The sequence below is a fragment of the Pseudophryne corroboree genome, chromosome 3 (assembly GCF_028390025.1).
Source record: "Pseudophryne corroboree isolate aPseCor3 chromosome 3, aPseCor3.hap2, whole genome shotgun sequence".
Classification (NCBI taxonomy): domain Eukaryota; kingdom Metazoa; phylum Chordata; class Amphibia; order Anura; family Myobatrachidae; genus Pseudophryne; species Pseudophryne corroboree.
The window spans coordinates 20758954-20780052 of record NC_086446.1 but is presented as its reverse complement, the minus strand read 5'-3'; the positions used below and the strand labels follow the sequence as shown (position 1 = coordinate 20780052).

At 53.8% G+C, this 21099-nt stretch overlaps 1 protein-coding gene across 1 annotated transcript in view; it reads left to right on the top strand.

Moving 5' to 3' along the window:
• Positions 1–5688: 5688 nt before the first annotated feature.
• Positions 5689–21099, top strand: part of LOC135054551 (zinc finger protein 850-like) — a 211955-nt gene continuing 196544 nt past the window's right edge. Inside the window, exon 1 of the mRNA XM_063957707.1 lies at positions 5689–5850. The gene's annotated coding sequence lies outside the window, so the exon portion shown is untranslated. The remainder of the gene's footprint in view (positions 5851–21099) is intronic.

Here is a 21099-nt window from a genome sequence, read left to right as displayed (position 1 = left end):
GCAGCCTGCTCCCAAATGCTCCGTGCCCCCTCCCACCTGCTCCCCAAGTGCTCCGTGCCCCCCTGCAGCCTGGTCCCCTAGTGCTCCGTGAACCCCTCCCCTGCTCCCCAAGTGCTCCATGACCCCCTGCAGCCTGGTCCCCTAGTGCTCCGTGACCCCCTCCCCTGCTCCCCAGGTGCTCTGTGCCCCCGTGCAGCCTGCTCCCCAAGTGCTCCGTGCCCTCCTGAGTCCCAAGTGCTCGGTGCCCCCCTCGCCTGCTCCCCAAGTGCTTCATGACCCCCTGCAGCCTGGTCCCCTAGTGCTCCATGACCCCCTCCCCTGCTCCCCAGGTGCTCCGTGCCCCCTCCCACCTGCTCCCCAAGTGCTCAGTGATCCCCATGCAGCCTGCTCCCAAATGCTCCGTGCCCCCTCCCACCTGCTCCCCAAGTGCTCCGTAACCCCCTCCCCTGCTCCCCAAGTGCTCCGTGCCCCCCTCCCCTGCTCCCCAAGTGCTCCGTGCCCCCCTCGCCTGCTCCCCAAGTGCTCCGTGATCCCCATGCAGCCTGCTCCCAAATGCTCCGTGCCCCCTCCCACCTGCTCCCCAAGTGCTCTGTGCCCTCTTGCAGCCTGCTCCCCAAGTGCTCCGTGCCACCCACTGCTGCTCCTTGCCCCCCGGCCCCTAGTGCTCAGTGTCCTCCTCCGCAGCTCCCCAAGTGCTCCGTGCCCCCCATGCAGCCTGCTCCCCAAGCGCTCCGTGCCCCACTCCCCTGCAGCCTGCTCCCCAAGCGCTCCGTGCCCCACTCCCCAAGTGCTCCGTGCCCCACTCCCCTAGTGCTCCATGCCCCCCACCACTGCTCCTTGCCCCCCTTCAGCCTGGCCCCTAGTGCTCTGTCCTCCTCCGCTGCTCCCCAAGTGCTCCGTGCCCCCCCTGCAGCCCAAGAGCTCCGTGCTCCCCCTGCAGCCTGGTCCCCAAGAGCTCTGTGTCCCCCTCCCCTGCTTCACAGGTTCTCCGTGCCCCCCTCCCCTGCTCCACAAGTACTCCGTGATCCCCATGCAGCCTGCTCCCAAATGCTCCATGCCCCCTCCCACCTGCTCCACAAGTGCTCCGTGCCCCCTGCAGCCTGGTCCCCAAGTGCTCCATGCCACCCACCACTGCTCCTTGCCCCCCTGCAGCCTGGCCCCTAGTGCTCAGTGCCCTCCTCCGCTGCTCCCCAAGTGCTCCGTGCCCCCCCTGCAGACTGCTCCCCAAGAGCTCCGTGACCCCCTCCCCTGCTCCCCAGGTGCTCCGTGCCCCCCTGCAGCCTGCTCCCCAAGTGCTCCGTGCCCTCCTGCAGCCCAAGTGCTCCGTGCCCCCTCGCCTGCAGCCCAAGTGCTCCGTGATCCCCATGCAGCCTGCTCCCAAATGCTCCGTGCCCTTTCCCACCTGCTCCCCAAGTGCTCCGTGCCCCCCTGCAGCCTGGTCCCCTAGTGCTCCGTGACCCCCTCCCCTGCTCCCCAAGTGCTACGTGCCCTCCTGAGACCCAAGTGGTCCGTGCCCCCCCTCACCTGCTCCCCAAGTGCTCCGTGATCCCCATGCAGCCTGCTCCCAAATGCTCCGTGCCCCCTCCCACCTGCTCCCCAAGTGCTCCGTGCCCCCCTGCAGCCTGGTCCCCTAGTGCTCCGTGAACCCCTCCCCTGCTCCCCAAGTGCTCCATGACCCCCTGCAGCCTGGTCCCCTAGTGCTCCGTGACCCCCTCCCCTGCTCCCCAGGTGCTCTGTGCCCCCGTGCAGCCTGCTCCCCAAGTGCTCCGTGCCCTCCTGAGTCCCAAGTGCTCGGTGCCCCCCTCGCCTGCTCCCCAAGTGCTCCATGACCCCCTGCAGCCTGGTCCCCTAGTGCTCCATGACCCCCTCCCCTGCTCCCCAGGTGCTCCGTGCCCCCTCCCACCTGCTCCCCAAGTGCTCAGTGCCCCCTGCAGCCTGCTCCCCAAGTGCTCCGTGATCCCCATGCAGCCTGCTCCCAAATGCTCCGTGCCCCCTCCCACCTGCTCCCCAAGTGCTCCGTAACCCCCTCCCCTGCTCCCCAAGTGCTCCGTGCCCCCCTCCCCTGCTCCCCAAGTGCTCCGTGCCCCCCTCGCCTGCTCCCCAAGTGCTCCGTGATCCCCATGCAGCCTGCTCCCAAATGCTCCGTGCCCCCTCCCACCTGCTCCCCAAGTGCTCTGTGCCCTCTTGCAGCCTGCTCCCCAAGTGCTCCGTGCCACCCACTGCTGCTCCATGCCCCCCGGCCCCTAGTGCTCAGTGTCCTCCTCCGCAGCTCCCCAAGTGCTCCGTGCCCCCCATGCAGCCTGCTCCCCAAGCGCTCCGTGCCCCACTCCCCTGCAGCCTGCTCCCCAAGCGCTCCGTGCCCCACTCCCCAAGTGCTCCGTGCCCCACTCCCCTGCTCCCCAAGTGCTCCATGCCCCCCACCACTGCTCCTTGCCCCCCTTCAGCCTGGCCCCTAGTGCTCTGTCCTCCTCCGCTGCTCCCCAAGTGCTCCGTGCCCCCCCTGCAGCCCAAGAGCTCCGTGCTCCCCCTGCAGCCTGGTCCCCAAGAGCTCCGTGACCCCCTCCCCTGCTCCCCAGGTGCTCCGTGCCCCCCTGCAGCCTGCTCCCCAAGCGCTCCGTGCCCCACTCCCCAAGTGCTCCGTGCCCCACTCCCCTGCTCCCCAAGTGCTCCATGCCCCCCACCACTGCTCCTTGCCCCCCTTCAGCCTGGCCCCTAGTGCTCTGTGTCCTCCTCCGCTGCTCCCCAAGTGCTCCGTGCCCCCCCTGCAGCCCAAGAGCTCCGTGCCCCCCCTGCAGCCTGCTCCCCAAGCGCTCCGTGCCCCACTCCCCAAGTGCTCCGTGCCCCACTCCCCTGCTCCCCAAGTGCTCCATGCCCCCCACCACTGCTCCTTGCCCCCCTTCAGCCTGGCCCCTAGTGCTCTGTGTCCTCCTCCGCTGCTCCCCAAGTGCTCCGTGCCCCCCCTGCAGCCCAAGAGCTCCGTGCTCCCCCTGCAGCCTGGTCCCCAAGAGCTCTGTGTCCCCCTCCCCTGCTTCACAGGTTCTCCGTGCCCCCCTCCCCTGCTCCACAAGTACTCCGTGATCCCCATGCAGCCTGCTCCCAAATGCTCCATGCCCCCTCCCACCTGCTCCACAAGTGCTCCGTGCCCCCTGCAGCCTGGTCCCCAAGTGCTCCATGCCACCCACCACTGCTCCTTGCCCCCCTGCAGCCTGGCCCCTAGTGCTCTGTGTCCTCCTCCGCTGCTCCCCAAGTGCTCCGTGCCCCCCCTGCAGCCCAAGAGCTCCGTGCTCCCCCTGCAGCCTGGTCCCCAAGAGCTCTGTGTCCCCCTCCCCTGCTTCACAGGTTCTCCGTGCCCCCCTCCCCTGCTCCACAAGTACTCCGTGATCCCCATGCAGCCTGCTCCCAAATGCTCCATGCCCCCTCCCACCTGCTCCACAAGTGCTCCGTGCCCCCTGCTCCCCAAGTGCTCCATGCCCCCTGCTCCCCAAGTGCTCCGTGCCCTCCTGCAGCCCAAGTGCTCCGTGCCCCCTGCAGCATGTTCCCCAAGTGCTCCGTGCCTCCCACTGCTGCACCCCAGGTGCTCCTTCCCCCCCTGCAGCCTGGCCCCTAGTGCTCCCCTCCCCTGCTCCCCAGGTGGTCCGTGCCCTCCACTGCTGCTCCCCCAAGTGCTCCGTGCCCCCTGCAGCCTGGTCCCCTAGTGCTCCATGCCACCCACCACTGCTCCTTGCCCCCCTGCAGCCTGGCCCCTAGTGCTCTGTGTCCTCCTCCGCTGCTCCCCAAGTGCTCCGTGCCCCCCCTGCAGCCCAAGAGCTCCGTGCCCCCCCTGCAGCCTGCTCCCCAAGCGCTCCGTGCCCCACTCCCCTAGTGCTCCATGCCCCCCACCACTGCTCCTTGCCCCCCTTCAGCCTGGCCCCTAGTGCTCTGTCCTCCTCCGCTGCTCCCCAAGTGCTCCGTGCCCCCCCTGCAGCCCAAGAGCTCCGTGCTCCCCCTGCAGCCTGGTCCCCAAGAGCTCTGTGTCCCCCTCCCCTGCTTCACAGGTTCTCCGTGCCCCCCTCCCCTGCTCCACAAGTACTCCGTGATCCCCATGCAGCCTGCTCCCAAATGCTCCATGCCCCCTCCCACCTGCTCCACAAGTGCTCCGTGCCCCACTCCCCTGCTCCCCAAGTGCTCCATGCCCCCCACCACTGCTCCTTGCCCCCCTTCAGCCTGGCCCCTAGTGCTCTGTGTCCTCCTCCGCTGCTCCCCAAGTGCTCCGTGCCCCCCCTGCAGCCCAAGAGCTCCGTGCCCCCCCTGCAGCCTGCTCCCCAAGCGCTCCGTGCCCCACTCCCCTAGTGCTCCATGCCCCCCACCACTGCTCCTTGCCCCCCTTCAGCCTGGCCCCTAGTGCTCTGTCCTCCTCCGCTGCTCCCCAAGTGCTCCGTGCCCCCCCTGCAGCCCAAGAGCTCCGTGCTCCCCCTGCAGCCTGGTCCCCAAGAGCTCTGTGTCCCCCTCCCCTGCTTCACAGGTTCTCCGTGCCCCCTCCCCTGCTCCACAAGTACTCCGTGATCCCCATGCAGCCTGCTCCCAAATGCTCCATGCCCCCTCCCACCTGCTCCCCAAGTGCTCCGTGCCCTCCTGCAGCCCAAGTGCTCCGTGCCCCCTGCAGCATGTTCCCCAAGTGCTCCGTGCCCCCTCCCACCTGCTCCCCAAGTGCTCCGTAACCCCCTCCCCTGCTCCCCAAGTGCTCCGTGCCCCCCCTCCCCTGCTCCCCAAGTGCTCCGTGCCCCCCTCGCCTGCTCCCCAAGTGCTCCGTGATCCCCATGCAGCCTGCTCCCAAATGCTCCGTGCCCCCTCCCACCTGCTCCCCAAGTGCTCCGTGCCCCCCATGCAGCCTGCTCCCCAAGCGCTCCGTGCCCCACTCCCCTGCAGCCTGCTCCCCAAGCGCTCCGTGCCCCACTCCCCAAGTGCTCCGTGCCCCACTCCCCTGCTCCCCAAGTGCTCCATGCCCCCCACCACTGCTCCTTGCCCCCCTTCAGCCTGGCCCCTAGTGCTCTGTCCTCCTCCGCTGCTCCCCAAGTGCTCCGTGCCCCCCCTGCAGCCCAAGAGCTCCGTGCTCCCCCTGCAGCCTGGTCCCCAAGAGCTCTGTGTCCCCCTCCCCTGCTTCACAGGTTCTCCGTGCCCCCTTCCCATGCTCCACAAGTACTCCGTGATCCCCATGCAGCCTGCTCCCAAATGCTCCATGCCCCCTCCCACCTGCTCCGTGCCCCCTGCTCCCCAAGTGCTCCATGCCCCCTCCCACCTGCTCCACAAGTGCTCCGTGCCCCCTGCTCCCCAAGTGCTCCGTGCCCTCCTGCAGCCCAAGTGCTCCGTGCCCCCTGCAGCATGTTCCCCAAGTGCTCCGTGCCTCCCACTGCTGCACCCCAGGTGCTCCTTCCCCCCCTGCAGCCCGGCCCCTAGTGCTCCCCTCCCCTGCTCCCCAGGTGGTCCGTGCCCTCCACTGCTGCTCCCCCAAGTGCTCCGTGCCCCCTGCAGCCTGGTCCCCTAGTGCTCCGTGTCTCCCTCCTCTGCCACCCAGGTGCTCCGTGCCCCTTCCCGCTGCAGCCTGCTCCCTCTATGTGCCTAATTTGCTCTGTTCCACAGGTCTATAGAAGAGAGTTTGTTACCTGTCACAATAGCTAACTCAATTTGAAGTGCGCGCCAAGAAACGCTGCAGTGTGTGAGTCACATGGTCTGGTCACGTGGTCTGGTCACATGGCCTGTGACGTCACCTGCTCACATCTACGGGAGGGGAACTAGTCCCTTCCATCTTAGACGCTACCATTGCTGCAGCCTCTCACTGTCGGTCGAGGTTCTGAATCTAGCATCATCCGTCAGGTAATGGCGTCTTCCTATACAGGGGGAACAGCCTGTGGTGTCCTGTCGTTATTATACAGATGGAGCAGCCTGTGGTGTCCAGTTATTATGATTATACAGGGAGAGCGGCCTGTAGTGTTCTGTTGTTATTATACAGGGGGAGCAGCCTGTGTTGTCCTGTTGTTGTTATTATTATTAATATTATACGGGGGAGCGGCCTATAGTGTGCTGTTATTATTATTATTATTATTATAATACAAGGTGAGCGGCCTGTGATTTTCTGTTATAATTATACAGGGGGAGCAGCTTGTGGTGTCCTATTATGATTATTATACAGGGGGAGCAGCCTGTGGTGTCCTGTTATGATTATTATACAGGGGGAGCGGCCTGTGGTGTCCTGTTATGATTATTATACAGGGGGAGCGGCCTGTGGTGACCTGTTATTATTATTATTATACAGGGAGAGCTGCCTTTGGTGTCCTGTTATTATAGAGTGGGAGCAGCCTGTGGTATCCTGTTTTCTCTATCGTCCTAAGTGGATGCTGGGGTTCCTGAAAGGACCATGGGGAATAGCGGCTCCGCAGGAGACAGGGCACAAAAAAGTAAAGCTTTACTAGGTCAGGTGGTGTGCACTGGCTCCTCCCCCTATGACCCTCCTCCAGACTCCAGTTAGATTTTGTGCCCGAACGAGAAGGGTGCAATCTAGGTGGCTCTCCTAAAGAGCTGCTTAGAGAAAGTTTAGTTTAGGTTTTTTTCTTTACAGTGAGTCCTGCTGGCAACAGGATCACTGCAACGTGGGACTTAGGGGGAAAGTAGTAAACTCACCTGCATGCAGAGTGGATTTGCTGCTTGGCTACTGGACACCATTAGCTCCAGAGGGATCGAACACAGGCCCAGCCGTGGAGTCCGGTCCCGGAGCCGCGCCGCCGACCCCCTTGCAGATGCTGAAGCGTGAAGAGGTCCGGAAACCGGCGGCTGAAGACTCCTCAGTCTTCATAAGGTAGCGCACAGCACTGCAGCTGTGCGCCATTTTCCTCTCAGCACACTTCACTGGGCAGTCACTGAGGGTGCAGAGCGCTGGGGGGGGGCGCTCTGAGAGGCAAATATAAACCTTATACAAGGCTAAAAATACCTCACATATAGCCCATAGGGGCTATATGGAGATATTTAACCCCTGCCTGACTGGAAAAATAGCGGGAGAAGAACCCGACGAAAAAGGGGCGGGGCCTATCTCCTCAGCACACGGCGCCATTTTCTGTCACAGCTCCGCTGGTCAGAACGGCTCCCAGGTCTCTCCCCTGCACTGCACTACAGAAACAGGGTAAAACAGAGAGGGGGGGCACATTAATGGCTATATATATATATATTAAAGCAGCTATAAGGGAGCACTTAATATAAGGATATCCCTTGTATATATAGCGCTTTGTGGTGTGTGCTGGCAGACTCTCCCTCTGTCTCCCCAAAAGGGCTAGTGGGTCCTGTCTTCATTAGAGCATTCCCTGTGAGTTTGCGGTGTGTGTCGGTACGTGGTGTCGACATGTATGAGGACGATATTGGTGTGGAGGCGGAGCAATTGCCAAATATGCAGATGTCACCCCCCAGGGGGTCGACACCAGAATGGATGCCTTTATTTGTGGAATTACGTGATGGTTTATCTTCCCTTAAACAGTCAGTTGAGGACATGAGGCGGCCGGACAATCAATTAATGCCTGTCCAGGCGCCTCAAACACCGTCAGGGGCTGTAAAACGCCCTTTGCCTCAGTCGGTCGACACAGACCCAGACACGGGCACTGATTCCAGTGACGACGGTAGAAATTCAAACGTATTTTCCAGTAGGGCCACACGTTATATGATTTTGGCAATGAAGGAGACGTTACATTTAGCTGATACTACAGATACCGTAAAACAGGGTATTATGTATGGTGTGAAAAAACTACAAACAGTTTTTCCTGAATCAGAAGAATTAAATGACGTGTGTGATGAAGCGTGGGTTGCTCCTGATAAAAAGTTGATAATTTCAAAAAAGTTATTGGCATTATACCCTTTCCCGCCAGAGGTTAGGGCGCGCTGGGAAACACCCCCTAAGGTGGACAAGGCGCTCACACGCTTATCCAAACAAGTGGCGTTACCCTCTCCTGAGACGGCCGCACTTAAGGATCCATCAGATAGAAAGATGGAAGTTATTCAAAAGAATATATACACACATGCAGGTGTTATACTACGACCAGCTATAGCAACTGCCTGGATGTGCAGTGCTGGAGTAGTTTGGTCAGAATCCCTGATTGAAAATATTGATACCCTAGATAGGGACAATGTTTTACTGTCGTTAGAACAAATAAAGGATGCATTTATCTATATGCGTGATGCACAGAGGGATATTTGCACACTGGCATCTCGGGTGAGTGCTATGTCCATTTCAGCCAGAAGAGCCTTATGGACACGACAGTGGACAGGCGATGCGGATTCAAAACGTCACATGGAGGTTTTGCCGTATAAAGGGGAGGAGTTATTTGGAGTTGGTCTATCAGACTTGGTGGCCACGGCTACTGCCGGGAAATCCACTTTTTTACCTCAAGTCACTCCCCAACAGAGAAAGGCACCGACCTTTCAACCGCAGCCTTTTCGCTCCTACAAAAATAAGAGAGCAAAGGGCTTGTCGTACCTGCCACGAGGCAGAGGAAGAGGGAAGAGACACCAACAGGCAGCTCCTTCCCAGGAACAGAAGCCCTCCCCGGCTCCTGCAAAAACCTCAGCATGACGCTGGGGCCTCTCAAGCGGACTCGGGGACAGTGGGGGGCCGTCTCAAAAATTACAGCGCGCAGTGGGCTCACTCGCAGGTAGACCCCTGGATCCTGCAGATAATATCTCAGGGGTACAGGTTGGAATTAGAGACGGATCCTCCTCATCGTTTCCTGAAGTCTGCCTTACCAACCGTCTCTTCCGAAAGGGAGAGGGTGTTGGAAGCCATTCACAAGCTGTACGCTCAGCAGGTGATAGTCAAAGTACCCCTATTACAACAAGGAAAGGGGTATTATTCCACTCTATTGTGGTACCGAAGCCGGATGGCTCGGTAAGGCCTATTCTAAATCTGAAGTCCTTGAACCTCTACATAAAAAAGTTCAAGTTCAAGATGGAGTCACTCAGAGCAGTGATAGCGAACCTGGAAGAAGGGGACTTTATGGTATCCTTGGACATCAAGGATGCGTATCTACACGTTCCGATTTACCCCGCACACCAGGGGTACCTCAGGTTCATTGTTCAAAACTGTCACTATCAGTTTCAGACGCTGCCGTTCGGATTGTCCACGGCGCCTCGGGTCTTTACCAAGGTAATGGCCGAGATGATGATTCTTCTTCGAAGAAAAGGCGTATTAGTTATCCCATACTTGGACGATCTCCTAATAAGGGCAAGGTCCAGAGAACAGCTGGAGACAGCTTTAGCACTATCTCAAGAGGTGCTAAGACAACACGGGTGGATTCTGAATATTCCAAAATCCCATTTAATCCCGACAACTCGTCTGCTGTTCCTAGGAATGATTCTGGACACGGTTCAGAAAAAGGTTTTCCTTCCAGAGGAAAAAGCCAAGGAGTTATCCGATCTGGTCAGGAACCTCCTAAAACCAGGAAAAGTGTCAGTACATCAATGCACAAGAGTCCTGGGAAAAATGGTGGCTTCTTACGAAGCAATTCCATTCGGCAGATTCCATGCAAGAATATTCCAAAGGGATCTGTTGGACAAATGGTCAGGGTCGCATCTGCAGATGCACCTGCGAATAACCCTGTCACCAAAGACAAGGGTGTCACTTCTGTGGTGGTTGCAGAAGGCTCACCTATTAGAAGGCCGCAGATTCGGCATTCAGGATTGGATCCTGGTGACCACGGACGCCAGCCTGAGAGGATGGGGAGCAGTCACACAAGGAAGAAACTTCCAGGGAGTATGGACGAGTCTGGAAAAGTCTCTTCACATAAACATTCTGGAACTAAGAGCAATCTACAATGCTCTAAGCCAGGCGGAACTTCTCCTGCAAGGAAAGCCGGTGTTGATTCAGTCGGACAACATCACGGCGGTCGCCCATGTAAACAGGCAGGGCGGCACAAGAAGCAGGAGTGCAATGGCAGAAGCTGCCAAGATTCTTCGCTGGGCGGAGAATCACGTGATAGCACTGTCAGCAGTGTTCATCCCGGGCGTGGACAACTGGGAAGCAGACTTCCTCAGCAGACACGATCTTCATCCGGGAGAGTGGGGTCTACATCCAGAAGTCTTCAACATGTTAATAGACCGTTGGGAAAGACCAATTGTAGACATGATGGCGTCTCGCCTCAACAAGAAACTGGACAAATATTGCGCCAGGTCAAGAGATCCACAGGCAATAGCTGTGGACGCACTGGTAACTCCTTGGGTGTACCAGTCAGTGTATGTGTTTCCTCCTCTGCCGCTCATACCAAAGGTATTGAAGATCATACGGCAAAGAAGAGTAAGAACAATACTAGTGGTTCCGGATTGGCCGAGAAGGACTTGGTATCCGGAACTTCAAGAGATGCTCACGGACGAACCGTGGCCTCTACCTCTGAGAAGGGACCTGCTACAGCAGGGTCCCTGTCTTTTTCAAGACTTACCGCGGCTGCGTTTGACGGCATGGCGGTTGAACGCCAGATCCTAAAAGGGAAAGGCATTCCAGAAGAAGTCATTCCTACCTTGATTAAGGCACGGAAGGAAGTCACCGTGAAACATTATCACCGCATTTGGCGAAAATATGTAGCGTGGTGCGAGGATCGGAGGGTTCCGACGGAGGAATTCCAACTGGGTCGTTTCCTACATTTCCTGCAATCAGGATTATCTATGGGTCTCAAATTGGGATCCATTAAGGTTCAAATTTCGGCCCTGTCAATATTCTTCCAAAAAGAATTGGCCTCTGTCCCTGAGGTCCAGACTTTTGTCAAGGGAGTACTGCATATACAGCCTCCTGTGGTGCCTCCGGTGGCACCGTGGGATCTAAATGTAGTTTTAGATTTCCTCAAATCCCATTGGTTTGAACCATTGAAAAAGGTGGATTTGAAATATCTCACATTGAAAGTGACTATGTTACTAGCCCTGGCCTCTGCCAGGAGAGTATCTGAATTGGCGGCTTTATCTTATAAAAGTCCTTATCTAATCTTCCATTCGGATAGGGCAGAACTGCGGACTCGTCCGCATTTTCTCCCTAAAGTGGTATCAGCATTTCATCTGAACCAACCTATTGTGGTGCCTACGGCCACTAGCGACTTGGAGGACTCCAAGTTGTTGGACGTTGTCAGAGCCTTAAAAATATACATTGCAAGGATGGCTGGAGTCAGAAAATCTGACTCGCTGTTTATATTGTATGCACCCAACAAGTTGGGCGCACCTGCTTCTAAGCAGTCGATTGCTCGTTGGATTTGTAACACAATTCAACTTGCACATTCTGTGGCAGGCCTGCCACAGCCTAAAACTGTAAAAGCCCACTCCACAAGGAAGGTGGGCTCATCTTGGGCGGCTGCCCGAGGGGTCTCGGCATTACAACTCTGCCGAGCAGCTACGTGGTCGGGGGAGAACACGTTTGTAAAATTTTACAAATTTGATACCCTGGCAAAGGAGGACCTGGAGTTCTCTCATTCGGTGCTGCAGAGTCATCCGCACTCTCCCGCCCGTTTGGGAGCTTTGGTATAATCCCCATGGTCCTTTCAGGAACCCCAGCATCCACTTAGGACGATAGAGAAAATAAGAATTTACTTACCGATAATTCTATTTCTCGGAGTCCGTAGTGGATGCTGGGCGCCCATCCCAAGTGCGGATTGTCTGCAATACTTGTACATAGTTATTGTTAACTAATTCGGGTTATTGTTAAGGAGCCATCTTTAAGAGGCCCTTTCTGTTGTCATACTGTTAACTGGGTTTAGATCACAAGTTGTACGGTGTGATTGGTGTGGCTGGTATGAGTCTTACCCGGGATTCAAAATGCCTCCCTTATTGTGTATGCGGGCACAGTACCTAACTGGAGTCTGGAGGAGGGTCATAGGGGGAGGAGCCAGTGCACACCACCTGACCTAGTAAAGCTTTACTTTTTTGTGCCCTGTCTCCTGCGGAGCCGCTATTCCCCATGGTCCTTTCAGGAACCCCAGCATCCACTACGGACTCCGAGAAATAGAATTATCGGTAAGTAAATTCTTATTATTATTACTATACAGGGAGAGTGGAATGGGGTGTCTTGTTACTAGTGTTATCCGGGGGGGGGGGGGGGGGGGGGAGGAAAGTGATGTCCTACAATACAGGGAGAGTGGTCTGGGATGTCCTGTCTTTAATATACAGGGAGAGATATCTGTGGTATCCTGTTATTATTTTTATCAGGGACGTGCAGGCAGGGGAGGCAGTGCCTCCCCTGTCATTCATGATTAAAATAATACAAAGAAGATACTTATGACACATATTCTGTGTCATAAGTATTTTATTTATATTATGTTAATCATTTTACAGTTTGAATTGATGTTAAAATGTATTTTGCGGCACCGAGAACGGTGCCTCCTGCTCTCCATTGTGATGGGCCGGAAGCAGGGGGCGGGCAGGGGGCAGGGACAAGCAGAGGGCTGTAAAAGCCCATTGAAAAAATGAATGAAAGCGGCACCTGTCCAAGTGCCGCTGAACAGCAGGGGCGTGCTTTCAGCGTATCTGAAGCATGCCCCTGTCACTGTGACTGCATCCGGCCATGAGCGTCATCAAGTGGGGTCTGCGGGGACCGACAGAACGGGACCGGGACTGCAGCTGCAAATGAGGAATAGTCTGCACGACTCTGCAGTGGCGCACACAGAGACGGAGACAGCTTTGTCTCCGTCTCAGCAAAAGCCGCGACCGCGGATCTACAGCAGCAAGAGAGAGCTAAGGAGCTCTCTGCTTATAGCATCTCTACCACTGCCACCCTTCTGCTCCCAGCCCCAGATGGACTCTGTAAGTTTAAAGCCAATGTTTGTGTGTATTTGTATGTTTGCATGTAGTACAGTATGTCTGTGAGTTTGTGCAATTGTGTATGTACAGTATGTATTCATGTGAATGTGTATGAATATGTGCATGTACTGTATGTGTAATATATATATATATATATATATATATATATATATATATATATATATAAGGCAAACAAGTCTGGCGCTCACCCATGGGCAAAGTGAGCTACTGTAAGCACCTGCTCCAGTGTCCTCCTCAACAAACACAGCGGTCTGCATATATGGAACGGAGAAACAATGGCGGCACTCTGGCGACTCGGTTAAAGTTTCGGGGTACAAGCCCCCGTCTTCAGGATACACTAACGGTTAGTGTATCCTGAAGACGGGGGCTTGTACCCCGAAACGTAGAATAAACAGCACTATTTCTACACATCTTTAACCGAGTCTCCAGAGTGCCGCCATTGTTTCTCCTATCTATCTATCTATCTATCTATCTATCTATCTATCTATCTATCTATCTATCTATCTATCTATCTAATTCTCCAAACGCGGCATGAACGGCACTCACAGGGTAGAACATATGAAAAAATGCTGGTATGTTTATTGATGTAACGTTTCGGAGCTACTGCTCCTTCTTCCAGACACCAGACAGAATTCTGTCTGGTGTCTGGAAGAAGGAGCAGTAGCTCCGAAACGTTATATCAATAAACATACCAGCATTTTTTCATATGTTCTACCCTGTGAGTGCCGTTCATGCCGCGTTTGGAGAATTATTGCTTTAAAGAATCGGGCACCGGGAGAAGCTGTTTATCTAGGACCTGAGTGCCGACTGATTTGGAGGATATATATATATATATATATATATATATATATATATATATATATTACACATGCATGCACATATACATACACACCCACGGAAACCCCCCTCGCTAAATCCTGCGTTTGCCACTGGTCCTGGTTGCAGCGGCAATTTTGGTCCGGTCAGAGCCTGATCCTCCTCACCTGCCGATGCAGGCTGCCGTCATCACCTCTCAGCTCCTCCGTTCTCCTCACATCCCATCCCCACTCCACTCCTCACCTGCCCCCGGCTCCTGCTGCTGCCACCTCTGGCACTGTGTTGTTTTTTCTCCTCTCATCTCGGTGCAGTGTGACAGTGTGATAGCATCACTGCTCGCACCGTAAAATTACGTCCAGGGCTCCTTCTTGGCCTGTATCAGAGGTTTAGGGCTGTTGTGATCGGAGCAGCAACCTCCACCCGGACTCAGTCAGTGTATGCACCAAGGTGACCATTCTCATGCTACCTTGCACAACAGTAGCAGTGTGGTGGCTGATGCCTGTAGAGCTTGCACTTTAATACCAGCTTATACCGTTGACCTCCTGAGTTTGTTTGACTCTCTTCTCCATCACTGATCTTTCTCTGTAGCAAGCGTTTCAGTGTGACCCCCATGACCTGAAGAGTGTTAATGATTTATTTTTATACCTGAGCTTACCTCTCCCTCCTCCATTTATAAAAAAAACCCTGTCACCTTTTCCCTGGCATCACCCACTGCTGTCACCCTCTTCCTGGCGTCACGCTCTTCCTGTCACATTCTCCCTGGCGTCACCCACTCCCTGTCACCCACTGCTGTCACCCTCTCTCTGGCGTCACCCTCTGCTGGCTATTTTGTTGTCCAGGACATCCATTAACTTAATAGCGCCACATTCACGGTGCTATTAAGTTAATGGAAGCCCTGGACAACAAAATTGCATTCATGTCCTCCTCCCACTCCCTTCCCCAGTCCCAAACACTATTATTATTTTTTCTATAAAAATGTACAATATATCACAAGTATGATGAGCAGGCAGGCAGCGGGAATTGGCGGCATCGGACTGAGATGCAAATTAGTGGTGGAGGGCTGGGTCAGTTGATGGTGGGCGAGTTTGTAAGCCACTGGCGGTGGAAGCGGGCATCGTCTCAGGGGCAATAGCGGGCATAGGCTTGGCGGCGGTAGGGGTCATCGGCAGGATCCGGCAGACATTATGGCTGTAGTGCCTCACCAGCCACTGACCTCACCGCACGCCACTGATTTTTATACAGGGGGAGCAGCCAATAGTGTATTATTAATAATAATATAATATTATATGTAATTGTAGGGACTGAATATTTCTGCAGCAGGGTACATTGTGTTCCACAGGGAAACATCGAGGGTGTAGAGTGGATCTTGATCCAGAGGCACCACCAGGCTAAAGCTTTAGGCTATCCCAGGATGCATTGGGGCCTCCTCTATAACCCCGCCTCCAGGCACTGTGAGCTCAGTTTTGAGTTGGTTCCTGCAGCAGCAGGTCTCTTAACTGGGGGGCTGCGCTGGGCAGCCTTGAAAAAGCTTTCTAAGAAGACTTCAAGGGCCGCGGCGCTGATATGTCAGTGTGACATTCAGAGCTGCGGCTCCATCACCTCCCTAGCGGTGTCGCATACTCCCGCGGCCTGTTCCCGGGTACTTGCGATGGAGATGCTACGGCTTTAGGTACACGGTCGCAGACGCTCTCCTGGTTCGTGTAGCTGCTACGGGGAGAAGGTAAGAGGATCCACAGACGGGACCCGTCATAGAAAAAACACGTTCCTGTCGCAGTCTAGGGAGACGCACTGCGACGCTGGCGTGGACACTTACCGAGCAGGGACCCCACTAGACCACCAGGGCGTATTGAGTACTGGTCGGGTGTACTAACACCCCATTTAATAAGGCTCATAGTACCCGGGGTGGAAGTCCAGCATAGGGGAGGTGGTGCTTGACGTGTAGACCCTCCCCCGGCCCAGGGCGCCATATATGCAGGTTTTCCTGCCCTGGAGCTGCCTCACACTCTCTCACTCCCTGACTTGAGACGCTGGGCGCCATCCTCTGAGCTTAGCTGCGGCTGGTCTCCAAGACTGCAGGGCGAGGTCTCCCTAGTAAAGCCATCTGTATATAGCGCTGTGACTTTACAAACACTTGAGTATTCTACATGTCTCCATACAGTCAGCGTTAGGTAAGAAAAAGTATACCTTACAGGATATATTGTAGGGTCTGGGACTCAGGGTCAACAGCACAAAGGTCGACGCCAATTGGTCGACACGCCTTAGGTCGGCATGGTCAAAAGGTCGACAGGAACAAGGTCGACATGGAAAAAGGTCGACATGAGTTTTTTATGTTTTTTGGTGTCGTTTTCTTCGTAGAGTGACCGGGAACCCGAATTAGTGCACCGCGTCCCCTCGCATGGCTCGCTTCGCTCGCCATGCTCCGGGCATGGTGCCTTCGCTTCGCTCGGCACACTTTACCGTTCCAATCGTAGTCCACGTGGATCGTTAAGTATGAAAAGGTTCAAAAAAATAAAAAAATCGTGACAAACTCATGTCGACCCTTTTCCATGTTGACCTTGTTCCTGTCGACCTTTTGACCATGTCGACCTTTTGCCCATGTCGACCTAAGGTGTGTCAACCAATTGGCGTCGACCTAAGGTGTGTCAACCTTTGTGCTGTCGACCTGGAGTCCGGATACCATATTGTACGGGTATTCTGATATATATCTCCGGTCTAGGACTGCGCAGTCTATCTATCTATCTATCTATCTATCTATCTATCTATCTATCTATCTATCTATCTATCTATCTATCTATCTATCTATCTATCTATCTATCTATCTATCTATCTATCTATCTATCCCTATATATCTACACCTATATCTATATATATCTATATATATATATATATATATATATATATATATATTTCTCTGACGTCCTAGTGGATGCTGGAAACTCCGTAAGGACCATGGGGAATAGACGGCTCCGCAGGAGACTGGGCACATCTAAAGAAAGATTTAGGACTATCTGGTGTGCACTGGCTCCTCCCCCTATGACCCTCCTCCAAGCCTCAGTTAGATTTCTGTGCCCGGCTGAGATGGATGCACACTAGGGGCTCTCCTGAGCTCCTAGGAAGAAAGTATATTTTAGGTTTTTTATTTTCAGTGAGACCTGCTGGCAACAGGCTCACTGCACCGAGGGACTAAGGGGAGAAGAAGCGAACCTACCTAAGTGGTGGTAGCTTGGGCTTCTTAGGCTACTGGACACCATTAGCTCCAGAGGGATCGCACACAGGACCCGACCTCGTCGTCCGTTCCCGGAGCCGCGCCGCCGTCCCCCTTACAGAGCCAGAAGCAAGAAGGTCCGGAAAAGCGGCGGCTGAAGACTTCTGTCTTCTCCAAGGTAGCGCACAGCACTGCAGCTGTGCGCCATTGCTCCTCATGCACACCACACACTGCGGTCACTGATGGGTGCAGGGCGCTGGGGGGAGGAGGGGGCGCCTTGAGCAGCAATATTAACACCTTGGCTGGCAAACTGACAGAACTTTTACAATAGCCGGAGAAAGCCAGCCGAAAAAGGGGCGGAGCTATCTCCCTCAGCACACTGGCGCCATTTTCCCTCACAGCTCCGCTGGAGGGTTCGCTCCCTGGCTCTCCCCTGCAGTCCTGCACTACAGAAAAGGGTAAAAAAGAAAGGAGGGGGCACAAATTAGGCGCAGTATAAATATATTATGCAGCTATAAGGGGAAAACACGTTTTATAGGTGATATCCCTGTGATATATAGCGCTCTGGTGTGTGCTGGCATACTCTCCCTCTGTCTCCCCAAAGGGCTTTGTGGGGTCCTGTCCTCTGTAAGAGCATTCCCTGTGTGTCTGCTGTGTGTCGGTACTGCTGTGTCGACATGTATGAGGATGAAAATGATGTGGAGGCGGAGCAAATGCCTGTGAATGTGTTGTCACCCCCTGCGGGGTCGACACCTGTGTGGTTGGACTTATGGAAGGAATTACGTGAAAGTGTCAACTCTTTACACAAAAAGTTTGACGACATAGGACAGCCGGCTACTCAGCTTGTGCCTGTTCCAGAGTCTCAAATGTCATCGGGGGCTCTAAAACGCCCGCTACCTCAAATGGCAGATACAGATATCGACACGGATACCGACTCCAGTGTTGACGGCGATGAGACTAGTGTACCCTCCAAATAGGTCCACCCATTACATGATTGAGGCAATGAAAAATGTATTACACATTTCTGATAATACCCCAGATACCACAAAAAAGGGTATTATGTTTGATGAGAGAAAACTACCAGTAGTTTTTCCTGCATCTGAGGAATTAAATGAGGTGTGTGAGGAAGCGTGGACTTTCCCCGATAAGAAATTGATAATTTCTAAGCAGCGTACCCTTTCCCGCCAGAGGATAGGTCCACCTTGAAAAAGACTTTGTGTCGAAACGGCGTTGGTGATATCAGACAGTGCTTTTTTTAATCCTCCTATATTCACACCAATCCAAGGTAATATGCAACATTTGTGTTCGCAAGTGTAAGTCCGGAATTCAATTGTGATTGTCGCATCTCATTCTGACACACATTTTGTTCTATCCTGGATTTTTTTTTTGGTAATTGAATAAGGAGATTTTATCTAATTGTTTTTTAAATTGTATCATGCACCAATAAATTAATTCTTTTTGGAAGAGAAGAGTTATTCATCTGTTTAAAGAAACCGCTACGTTTGGAATACCATCTGCTGAAAACGTGAGTGTGGTACGTTTTATTGAACAGAGCCTGCTTCACATGTCATGATCAGAAGTAGAAAAGAAACCTTTATGTGTAAGGTGATATTTAACTCTAAGTGAGTTTTGGTACGTGTACCTATGTTTGTGAAGTGGTGGTGAGAAACTATCCTTATCTCCTGTCAAGAAAACCTCCACATCATAGGGTTCTGTTTCATCGGAGAACTCACAAAAATTGAACTCATTATAGACAATACTACACACTTGTTGTTTATTTTTGTTTTTATTGCATGTAAACATCTGGTAATCATTGGATTAATAGAAAAAGATTAACGAAGGACCACGAAGTTTGCAAGTATATTACACCTTTCTTTATTATATTCGTCATCTGTATAGCAGCGCCTTTGATCTTCCTTCCACCCATTGTTTTTTACTTGTATCTTTTTGTGATCTGGATTTGGGCAGATCATAGGAAGGTTAGGATTGGGCAGCTAGCTTTATTTGCGCCAGAACTCATACACATCTATATCTTCACGTTGGGAAACACCCCCTAGGGTAGATAAAGCGCTTACACGCTTATCAAAAAAGGTGGCACTACCGTCTCCGGATACGGCCGCCCTGAAGGAACCTGCTGATAGAAAGCAGGAGGCTACCCTAAAAGCTATATACACACACACGGGCATTATATTGTGACCAGCCATTGCTTCGGCATGGATGTGCAGTGCTCCCGCTGCGTGGTCAGATTCCCTGTCAGATAATATTGATACTATGGATAGGGACAATATTTTGCTGACAATAGAGCATATAAAAGACGCAGTCTTATACATGCGTGATGCACAGAGGGATATTTGCCGGACTGGCATAAAAAATAAGCGCTATGTCCATTGCCGCCAGACGGGGGTTATGGACTCGGCAATGGTCAGGCGATGCCGACTCTATTCGGCACATGGAAGTTTGCCCTATAAGGGGGTGGAACTGTTTGGGGATGGTCTTTCAGACCTCGTTTCCACAGCTACTGCTGGGAAATCGACTTTTTTGCCACAGGCTACCCCACAACAAAAGAAAGCACCGTATTATCAGGTACAGTCCTTTCGGCCCCAGAAAAGCAAGAGGGCTAGAGGCTCATCCTTTCTGCCGAGAGGCAAAGGTAGAGGGAAAAAGCTGCAGCACACAGCTAGTTCCCGAGAGCAGAAGTCCTCCCCTGCGTCCGGTAAGTCCACAGCATGAAGCTGGGACTGCTCAGGCGGACCCGGGTACGGTGGGGGCCCGTCTCAGAAATTTCAGCGCCCAGTGGGCTCTCTCACATGGATCCCTGGGTCCTTCAAGTAGTATCTCAGGGGTACAGGCTGGATTTTAAGACGTTCTCCCCCCCGCCGTTTCCTAAAATCTGATTACCGGCAACTCCCTCTGCCCGGGAGGCAGTGTTGGTGGCTATTCAAAAAACTATATTCACAACAAGTGGTTATCAAGGTACCCCTCCTTCAGCAAGGAAGGGGTTACTATTCCACAATGTTTGTGGTACCGAAACCGGACGGTTCGGTGAAACCCATCTTAAATTTAAAATCCTTGAACACTTATATTAAAAGATTCAAGTTCAAGATGGAATTGCTCAGGGCGGTTATTGCGAGCCTGGACAAGGGGGATTACAGGGTCTCCCTGGACATCAAGGATGCGTACCTGCATGTCCCCATTTACACTCCTCACCAGGAGTACCTCAGATTTGTGGTACAGAACTGTCACTATCAGTTCCAAACACTGCCGTTTGGGTTATCCACGGCACTGAGGGTCTTTACCAAGGTAATGGCCAAAATGATGATACTCCTTCGCAAGAAGGGAGTTTTAATTATCCCGTACTTGGACGATCTCATGATCAAGGCGAGGTCCAAGGAACAGTTGGTAGTGGGGGTAGCACTTTCTCGGGAAGTGCTGCAACAGCACGGCTGGATTCTCAATATTCCAAAGTCACAGCTGGTCCCGACGACACGTCTTCTGTTCCTGGGAATGATTCTGGACACAGACCAGAAAAAAGTGTTTCTTCCAAGTGGAAAAAGCAGAGGAGTTGTCATCTCTAGTCAGAAACCTCCTAAAGCCAGGACAGGTGTCGGTACATCAATGCACACGAGTCCTGGGAAAAATGGTAGCTTCGTACAAAGCAAATCCATTCGGAAGGTTCCACGCAAGGACTTTCCAGTGGGACCTGCTGGAGAAATGGTCCGGATCCCATCTCCAGATGCAGCAGCAGATAACCCGGTCGGCAAGGACCAGGGTGTCGCTGCTATGGTGGCTGCAGAGGGCTCATCTATTAGAGGGCCGCAGATTCGGAATACAGGACTGGGTCCTGGGGACCACGGATGCCAGCCTTCAGGGCTGGGGTGCAGCCACAAAAGGTAGAAATTTCCAAGGACCTCCACCCGGGAGAATGGGGACTTCATCCAGAAGTTTTCCAAATGCTGGTAAACCATTGGGAAAGATCACAGGTGGACATGATGGCGTCCCGCCTCAACAAAAAGCTACAAAGTTATTGCGCCAGGTCAAGGGACCCTCAGGCGATCGCTGTGGACGCTCTAGTAACACCGTGGGTGTACCAGTCGGTTCATGTGTTCCCTCCCCTTCCTCTTATACCCAAGGTACTGAGGATAATAAGAAAAAGGCATTCCGGAGGAAGTCATTCCTTCCCTGATCAAAGCCAGGAAGGATGTCACTGCAAAACATTATCACCGCTTGGCAGTAATATGTTGCTTGGTGTGAGGCCAGGAAGACCCCTACAGAGG